Here is a 10,559-nt window from a genome sequence, read left to right as displayed (position 1 = left end):
GATCGACCTCCTTTTGAGATGCTGTATGGGAGGAAGTGTAGGACCCCGATTTGTTGGGGCGAGGTCGGTCAGCGAGTCATCGGGAGCACCGAAGTGGTGCTCAAGACGACTGAGTTGATCCAGCAGGTCCGTAGTAGGCTGCAGACTGCGCAGAGTCGGCAGAAGAGCTACGCCGACAGGAGGCGTTCGGACTTGGAGTTCCAGGTGGGCGATATGGTTCTTCTGAAAGTCTCACCTTGGAAAGGTGTCATCAGGTTCCGGAAGAGGGGAAAATTGGGCCCCAGATTTATTGGTCCTTTCAGGGTTTTGGCCCGGGTGGGTCGGGTTGCTTATCGGTTAGATCTCCCTGAGGAGCTTAGTCAGATACACAACACCTTCCACGTGTCACAGTTAAGGAAGTGTTTGGTGGATGAGACGGCAGTCGTTCCCTTAGAGGATATCCAGGTTGATAGCGGCCTGAATTATATTGAGAGACCGGTCGCGATTCTGGAACGGAAGATCAAGACCTTGAGGAACAAGGTAATTCAGCTAGTAAAGGTGCAGTGGCAGCACCGGAAGGGGTCTGAATGGACGTGGGAGGCTGAGGAGGAGATGAGAGCGCACTACCCGGAAATTTTTGCAGATCCAGCCGTAGCAGACTTCGAGGACGAAGTCTGAGACAAGTGGGGGAGAATTGTAACGACCCGTTCCCGGTACGTTAATTCATTGGTAATTTTTGTAAGTTTTCAAGAGGGACTCGGCGAGTTCTAGCCTGACTCGCCGAGTAGGGTCGCGACTTCGAGCACGCGTGAGCCGGGGACTCGGCGAGTCCATATCCCTGACTCGGCGAGTCCATCCGTCTGGGTGAAACCCTAAATTCCCGGGGTTGCCCACTATTTAAACCACCTTATAGCCCCCATTCTCACCTCCCTCACCCTGAGAACACAGTGAGAGAACCCTAATCCTCCCTTGAGAGCTTATAAGTGTTTTGGTGCCATTTTGTGAAGGTGTGAAGAAGGAGAAGAAGAAAGAAGCAAGGAGAAGAGTTGTAGTGCAAGGATCCAAGGGCAAATCTGAGTTAATTGAGGTATTTTCGGAGTTCCCTTCTTGTTATATGCTTTAAACTTCCTTTAGAGCTCTCCTAAGAGCTAGTTGATGCTTGTTCCAAGCCTTATGTTTGCATGAATGTCTTAATAAGTCGAAATATCTTTGGATCTGAATGATGGGGTGTTGTAGAGCCCAGATCTACTGTCTTTTTGGAGTTACTTTGCATATTAACCATAGATCTACCCATTTTGTGCATCTTTTAGCCTTATTTCCCTTATTCATGAGGTTGTACACGTAAAGTTGGAAACTTTACGTGGTAAATCAGCTTATTGGATCCAGATCTATCAATTGTATGTGTTGGATTCAAACAAAATCGAGTAAAAATCAGTTGCATGGCGACAACTCGGCGAGTCAGGAAGAACGATTCGGTGAGTTGGGTCGCGAGTTCCCGATTCCTTCATTTTTACCAGTGTCGAGTGAACCTAGTGAGCTAGAGAGTGGACTCAGCGAGTTGAGGGTAAACTCAGTGATGGAGGGACTCGGCGAGTTGTTCATCAACTCGGCGAGTCCAAGGCAATCTCCTTAAGATCAAGAACAACTCGTCGAGTTTGTTCATCCGGCTCGGCGAGTCGGATGAAGATTGTCTGAGTTTTTGGATCAAGAGGGTACTCGTCGAGTCGATGCCAGACTCGACGAGTAGCAGCGAGTAAGAGTGAAAAGTGAGAGTAGGACTTGGCGAGTTGGGTGGCCCAACTTGGCGAGTCAGCCCAAAAGAGAGTTGACTTTGACCAAGGGTAAAAGAGTCATTTTACCCCAAGCGCAGTGTTTAGTATTTGATTGAGTGTGTTTATGGACTTGTAGCCGAGGAGATTCAGGAGCAGCAGCCGTTAGCTTCCAAGCCACACACTCAGCAGCCAGCTTACGAGGTGAGTTTCCTTCCAGTAGGAACGGGTCTAAGGCCACAATGCCGGCCCGTTCAGCTAGCAGTAGTTTCCGGATTTAGGTCCGATGTAGTAGCTAGTATGTTCGATGCCTTCGTGGCTCGAACAGGATTTGTGTGCTATGTTTTATGCGTTAAGTATTATGTGTTCCGGGCTACGGCCCGATGTAGTATGCCGTATATGTGTTTATGCTAGTTGATGTGTTATGCTATGCCATGTTCAGTCAGTCAGTTCCGGACTTCGGTCCGATGCAGTTAGTTCCGGACATTGGTCCGATGCAGTTAGTTCCGGACTTCGGTCCGATGCAGTTAGTTCCGGACGTCGGTCCGATGCAGGGGACAAGGTCCCAGTCAGTTCCGGACTTCGGTCCGATGCAGTTAGTTCCGGACTTCGGTCCGATGCAGGGGACAAGGTCCCAGTCAGTTCCGGACTTCGGTCCGATGCAGTTTCCGGGCTTCGGCCCGATGCAGTGGGCAAGGCCCAATATGTGTTTATATGTTATTGTATGGTATGTGGTAGTTTGGGGGAGCTCACTAAGCTTTGTGCTTACAGTTTCAGTTTTGGTTTCAGGTACTTCCGCAAGCAAAGGGAAGAGCTCGGGGTGACGGCGTCGCACACACCATAGCTTTAGCTTTTAGCCTGGGATTGATTTAGTTTGTTTTGATTTGCCATAGTATGATACAGTTTCCGCACAGTGTTTTCATTTATGTTGGAATACATCACGTATGGTTTTATTATATGACACCTTGATTATGGTTTTGATTATATCGAAAAAACGAAATTTTTGGGTCGTGTTTTTGGGTTGTTTCACATTCCATTCGCCCTTAATGTCAATCGGCCTTCCCCCAAATCATACTCCCACCAAGGTTCTGGCTCCGGCTCCTCCTCCGGCCATTCTGGTTCTTTTCGTCCGACAGATCGCTGTCGCCGCCCTCAATGCCAGCTATGCAACAAGCCCGATCATGAGGTAGTAGACTGTTGGCAACGCAATAATCAAACTGACTACCCTTCACGTCGTCCCAATCCTCGCGACTCACACTCTCGTCAGGCTCATCTTGCTCAGCACCACTCCTCTGCTCCAACGGTCGATCCTAATTGGTATTTTGACACGGGAGCAACTGATCACGTTACACCGGACATTCAAAAGCTGTCAATTGCTGATGACTACCATGGAAATGATAAGCTTCAAGTAGGCAATGGTAACAATCTTTTTGTTTCTCATATCGGCTCCACTCGTTTGCAATCTCTCAAACTCCCCTCTATTCTCGTTGTACCACGCATTACCAAACATCTCTTAAGTGTCTCTAAATTAACTGTAGAAAATGATGTTTATTTAGAGTTTCATCGCACTCACTGCTCTATTAAGTCTCTGCAGGGCAAAACCCTTCTCAACGGGGACGTTAGAGAGGGTCTTTACTGCATTCCTACAACTACATCACCACCAAAATCTGTTCATTTTATGGCTCTCACCGGTACTTGTACCTCAATTCATGGATGGCACAAGAGGCTGGCTCACCCACATGAACCTTTACTCAGGCGCCTGTTATCTACCTTCCAGCTTCCTGTTTCATCAAATAAATTTCCACCTGTCTGTGATGCTTGTTAGCTAGGGAAAAGCCACCGCTCTCCACTTCCCACTTCTCATCTTACTTCTCTGAAGCCATTTGATTTAATTTATTCGGATGTTTGGGGTCCATCCCCGTATTTTTCAATCAATGGAAATAGATGTTTTGTCTTGTTTATTGATGATTGTTCTAAATTTGTGTGGATCTATTTTTTATCACAGAAATCTCAAGTTCTTTCCACTTTCAAACTATTTCAACAAATGGTACAAACCCAATTTAATACAAACATTAAAAGCCTTCAATCTGACTGGGGAGGAGAATATCGCACTGTCTCCTCCTATCTCACTACTCATGGCATTTCTCATCGACTGTCTTGTCCTTACACTCCAACACAAAACGGGGCAGTCGAACGCCGCAATCGGGTAATTTTCGAGAAAGGTTTAACCCTGTTAGCCCATTCCAATCTTCCACATACCTTCTGGGAACATGCTTTTAAAACAACAACGTATCTCCATAATCATACTATAACACCGGTTTTGGCTTACAAGTCTCCCTCCCAGACCCTATACTCTAAAATTCCCGATTATGCCTTCCTCAAAACGTTTGGGTGCTTATGTTACCCCTTTCTTCGACCATACAACCATCACAAGATTGATTTCCGGTGCCTACCATGTATCTTCATTGGGTACAATGCCTCTCACAAAGGATATTTGTGCTATCATCAGCCATCTTCAAGAATTTATATTGCCCGCCATGTTGTATTCAATGAAGAAGTATTTCCTTACTCTACACCTTCTTCTCCCTCATCTTCCTCATCTTCCTCTCCCCCACCCTTTCTTCTGTTACTCCAAATCTTCTTCACAAGGCTACTGCCTTAACTCCTCCCACACCACCCTCTCCACCAACACCGCCTGATTCCCATGTCAATCAGCCTTTCCCCACCCAATTACTTGAACTCTACTATGAGTTCTCGTGCCAAACGAATATTTGATTTGCATCGTCTAGACGGGAGATGGGAGTTAGTGGAGAGAAATATAGGATATGTTTGTCCTTAGGGAGGAATTTTTGAATTTGCTTTGATTTTTTTGGACTATATTAGTTATAGTGATTTTATATCTTTAGTGAAAATGAAAACGGTTTGTTAGATAGATATACAATTAATGTTTGCTTCTACCATCCTGAATTGTATTATTATATAGCCATAGTTGAAGATCTGGATGTTAAAATATTGATCAACATAATCAAGTCGGTTTGAGGAAAGGCTGTGAAAATGTTTGTGGTGGTTGACGAAGGTGACGAAAGAGGAAAAGCGTTTGTTGTAGACATATCCAACGAGAAAGGGAACAACAACCCAATAGATGCTTTTATCATTCATATTGTACTTCAGTTTCATAGTGTTGCTGAAAATATAAATGTGTATTCATCGATTCACTGTGGATCCTGAAAATTATAAGTATGTTGGTGAGAATGATGTTGCTACATATCTTAATGATTGAAGCTTATATTGAAGGATTGAAGCTTAGAACATAAAGCATCGTAGATACCTTTAAGTTGAAGCTTAGAACATAAAGCATCGTAGATACCTTTAAGGTAAGGAGTTACATCCATGCAACAATCTCTAGTAAATGAAGTCGACATCATAAAGTTTGTTTTAAATTTCCATTCCACAATTTTATTTCGTTTGATGATAGGATAATCTCTATTCAACATTTCTATAACCAGTTTGATCACATCCGATCAAACTAATTTTTGGATGAAACTTGTTTATTTTTATTGAAGTCTGCTAATTAATTGTCAATATCAATATTCTACCCATTTATTTCTATAGTATTAAGATTTTGGCCATTAATTCACACTATTAGTTATTGTTCTAGTTTTCATATAAGAAACTCAACATATATCTTGTAAGAAAGTGGTGAACAGTGCTCTTATGAATCACCGATAATAGTATATATATATATATATATATATATATATATATATATATATATATATATATATATATATATATATATATATATACTAGGTTATTTTGTTCGTTACATATATTGTACCGATAATAGTATATATATATATATATATATATATATATATATATATATATATATATATATATATATATATATATATATATATATACTAGGTTATTTTGTTCGTTACATATATTGTGTGCCCGTAAGCACAATTCTGGACCAATTGATGTATAAAATCAACGATCATTATCTGAGGGTCTACGATATTACAATAGGGTAACATGTACAATATAATCACACAAATTTAAACATAAGGGTATTTTGGTCAATTAACATACATTAAAAAAAAGAAATTTTCAGATTTTTAGGGATAATTAATTTTTTTTTTAAAATCTGAATTTCTTAAATTAATTTAAATTTAATTTTATTATAATTTCTAATGCTAACCGATATTTTATTGTCAGAATGACAAAGAGTCAAACATAAAGTAGTAAATATATTTTCAATTTTATTTTTGTAGAATATGGTTCATTCAACATATTTTTTATAATTAACATGCTTAAAAAATTATACAACATATTATCAAGAATAATATTTTCTAAAGAATACTAATTTTATTTTTTTATCATGTAAAGTTGGCAACTTTACATGCATGCATGGCTTAATGGGGCTCAAGAGCTCAAAAAGAGCTTAAAAAAGGTCTTAATACATGTACGAGTCAAAATATGTGACATCCCCAAAATCTCGGCTAGAAAAGAGCGATTTTTCATTTATGCTTTTAAAATAAATTCAGAGTAAATCCTTTTGATTTGAAAGAGTTGCGGAATTTGTTCCCAAAAACAAAACATGATAAAACAATGTTTACCAATGCATTTCATAAAAGAAATGTATTTTCATTATATAATCAATACTCGGGGTGTCATGTTCCGATACAGACCAATAAGCATAAACGATAACATTACAAGTCATTCAACAAATACATACATATACAGACTTGTAAACAAAACAACTTGATGGTTCATCCATCTTACGCCCTTGCACCACTTCCTGTAATACAAATAAAACTGAGTGGGTCAGGCTTGGGAGCCTGGTGAGCATATAGGGTTTTCAACCTACAATAAATAATTAAATTAATTATTAACAACCAACAATAACCCAATTACCCATTCCCGTTATTCTCACTTTATGTCCCTAAAATAACTAACACAAGGGACCTAATCTAAGAATATTTTCATCGGGGTGACAACACATGCTGCGGGGGTTCCTCAGCAATATAAGTCAAATAAGGCAACCATGAGGGGGATGGAATATAACGAATGAACACCCAAGTTCATTAACACCTACAGGTTATGATCCTGCTAGCGTTCCACTGGACTGTCTAGAAAAGTCCGTGGTCGTCATCTAAATTTCGCTAGATGACTGGATCAAAACAACAACGAGGCCTCTCATCTGTTTATTACACACCAACTATCTACCCATGTTCTACCCAACATATTAGTAGATAAAAACATACATTTTTATACATATTTTCAAAACCTGTATAGCATGCTTGATCAATACATTTTCCATATAACAGATGAGGTACACACACATAACACGTATTTCATATAGAAATAATCAGATCTGTAAGATAGAAGGAAGTGAATATACATTCACACACATAACAACCAAATATACACATAACACGTATCTCGTATAAAATACTTCATAATTATACGTTAGGAGAAAGTAACAACACACTCACACATATAAGCAACAATATACTTAATACACTCAAACCATACTTGTATTATTATTGCGTTTATGAAAGGTAGTATACACTCACTTGATCAGAGGATGATCGGACAACACTACGACTTGTAAAAGTAGTAATCCTCAGCAGATCTGGAAGATCTCTACAAAAATCGAACTTCTCGCGGGCAGACCTTCGGCTCGGAAACCGCACTTCTCGGGATCTTCGGGATCTCGGGACTTGCTTCGGGACTCGGGAATATTACCGGGGCTTCGGGGTATTTTTGGCACGCAAAACGATGCAAAACGGGAGAGAGAATGGAGAAAAATAGCAAAGAAGCCGGCTGCCCTCGCATCCTATTTATAGGAGGCTGATGCCTCGCAGTACGCGGGGCGTACAGAAGTACGCGGGGCGTACTGCCTCCGAAACGTCACTGCATGCGTCATCCGAAGTCCTCGAGTGCGAGTGTCGACACTCTTCGCTGTACGCGGGGCGTACTCCGGATGAGTCCAGTGACTCGCCTCCGGATAATACCGAGGTTTAATAATTAATTTTAATTATTAATTATTTAATAAACTTCGGAAATTCATATCTTCTTCATACGAACTTCGTTTTTGACGTTCTTCATATCCACGCAAAGGTGACACTACGCTCTACAACTTTTGTTTAGACTCCGTCGGCTAATTTTGAGTTTTATTTTTATTATTTATTTTAATAGGCCGGGACAGAAAATTTCGTTATAAATTCATAACTTCTTCGTTTGACGTCCGTTCTTGCCTAACTTTTTATAGCTTTGATACTAACAACGAGATCTTCGATTCTCGTTTAGATCACTAAGGCTAAATATCGCTTTAACGTAAATTTCACTTTTTACGTTATTCAGCGGTGCCGGTTCTGTCGCGAAAGTTCGACAGGTCATAACTTCTTCGTTATAACTCGGATTTCGGCATTCTTTATATCTTCGGAAACCTTGTTTCAACTACTACAACATTATATAAAGATATCAAGTTTATTATACACTTAAATTTTGATGCTTATTTTTATTCTTAATTAATCAAACCACATAATTAAGCAATTAAGCACAAAACACATAATACTCAAATAATACACTTCTATTATTTCAAAACGGGTTATAAAGGTTAACCTAGACTATCACATTGCTAAAAATGGCAAGCTCAGAAACACAGGCGTTACAAAATACTCCATAAAGTTTGTAGTTTTATGATAAGGGGACTGAATGGAGCTAAGATCTAACATCCACTACTTATGGAGTAGATCGAAAGTCCACCTATAACATAAAAGGCTCAAAATGCCCAAGAAACACCATATAGAAGATCTAACGAACATAATGGTGTGAGCTTTTTACCTCACAAAGCTTCCAAGTGAGAAGCCGGTCCTAGGTCCACAAGCTTAATTTACTTCTCCAAGGGTTTCTCTTCTTCTTTTTCACCTTAAGACACCAAAAATATCTTTATCAAGCTCAAAAACTCATTAACACACTTAGGGTTTCGTTCTCTAGGACAAGGGGGATGGAGGCTAGTCTAAAATGTCCAGGAGGTGAGTTTAAGATGTATAAGTAGGGCACAAACCCTAAAAAATTAGGGTTTGTCTCAGACCTGCGTACGACATGCATACTCCACGTACGCCCCGTATAAGTGGGTGGGATTCGCGATCAATCAGAAGGCTAGTACGCTATGCATACTAGCAAAGGACCATATTTATAACAATTTAACATTAGGGATAAAAATAGGAACTTACCCAAACTTGAATGTTACACACTACTGCCACTTACCCTAAAGACTCTGTTGACTACTCTAAACCCTAATTACCATTATATTCTTGTCCTTTGTGGTTTAAGATAACTTTAACATAAATAAACAACACAACATCCATCAACAATCCAAAACCTAACAAAAGTGTCATCAGAAACATCCAAACTATTTTTTTCAAATCATTCTGAAAACAGCTATAAGTATGTTCCCTAAGTCAATCCAAACTTGTAATTTAATTATATAGAGAGAAGATTTGTGGAGACAAATTTGAGGCGGGGGAAGGTAGCGGTGCGAGTTTTTGCAGCTCCGATGATGTTTGAGCTTGTGCAACTATGACAATATGTAGGTTTGTGCAGTTCCATTAACAATTTCATAAGTTCCTTTGCTGCTAGATCCATATTACCCTTTATAGTTTTAATTACCATATCAAAGCCCCCAACTCCAATCACCAAGTTTTCTTCATCAGTTGTTGCTTCATCAATCATCATCGAAGATGTGGTTAGGTGATAAACAAAAAAGATTTTGGTTAAACTGAGGGTTTTTGTTGAAATGGAGGTGAAAGGAGAACGAATTAAATGCGCAACCTCATATTAGTTAGAGTAGTTGTGGAAAATGGTCAACGATTTTGGGTGTGTGCACTATCGGAGTCAAGGGAGAATGTCGACAATTTAGGGCGTGAGAAGGAAGAGACATGGTGGCTTCGTGGGGCAAAGAGGGCGGGAGTGGAGGGATTTCTTTTGTTATTATTAATAAAAATTGATAAAAAAAGTTAAGAATAATGTGAAAGAGAATTAAGAGGGTAAAATATATATTTCAAGTTTTTAGGGACCAAAACCATAACTAAAATACACCAAAAGGACCATATCTACACCCAGAGCTGGCCCAAGGGCTGGGCGAGATGGGCCACATCCCAGGGCATCAACTAAATGAGGACAGCAAAATTTATAAAACTATTATGGGTGCATCTCATTTCATTTGGGCCAAACTTTAATAAAATATAAAAGTCCAATACAGGGGATTAAGGGATTAAGGGAAGCGCGACCTAAAGCAGAACTACTGTGAAGTGAAGGCGGCAATTGAACATTTTAACCTGATAAAAATCTCACGCCTATACTCTTAACAACAGAAAACGAAGAGACGGGGCAGAAGTCGAGGAGACGGTAAGACATGGAAATGGGGTATAAGATCTGGTTGTATAGGAAGAACCTTTGTCCTTGATTTTTCTCTAATTCTTTTCCAGATCCGACCACCACCACACCCGGTCGATCTCTCATAGACGACGACCTGTTAGCAAAAAATATATTCTTTTAGCTTACTTTTTCTCTTATTCTTCATGTTTTGGTTCTAGATATTTCTATGATTCTTCATGCCGATTGACCTCGATTGAAGATTTCATTGGATGCAAAGCAACCAAAATTATTTTCGTTGGGTTTTTCTTTTAGCATTTCGGTATAAATTAAAATTTAAATATCCTCGCCTGATACTATGTATCCAACATTTCATTCCTTATTTTCAAGTAATTCATATTTCTTGTAAATGTTTGTTTCATG

This window comes from Lactuca saligna, chromosome 9, assembly GCF_052625555.1.
Source record: "Lactuca saligna cultivar CGN05327 chromosome 9, ASM5262555v1, whole genome shotgun sequence".
Lineage (NCBI taxonomy): Eukaryota > Viridiplantae > Streptophyta > Magnoliopsida > Asterales > Asteraceae > Lactuca > Lactuca saligna.
Note: the sequence above shows the minus strand (reverse complement) of the source record.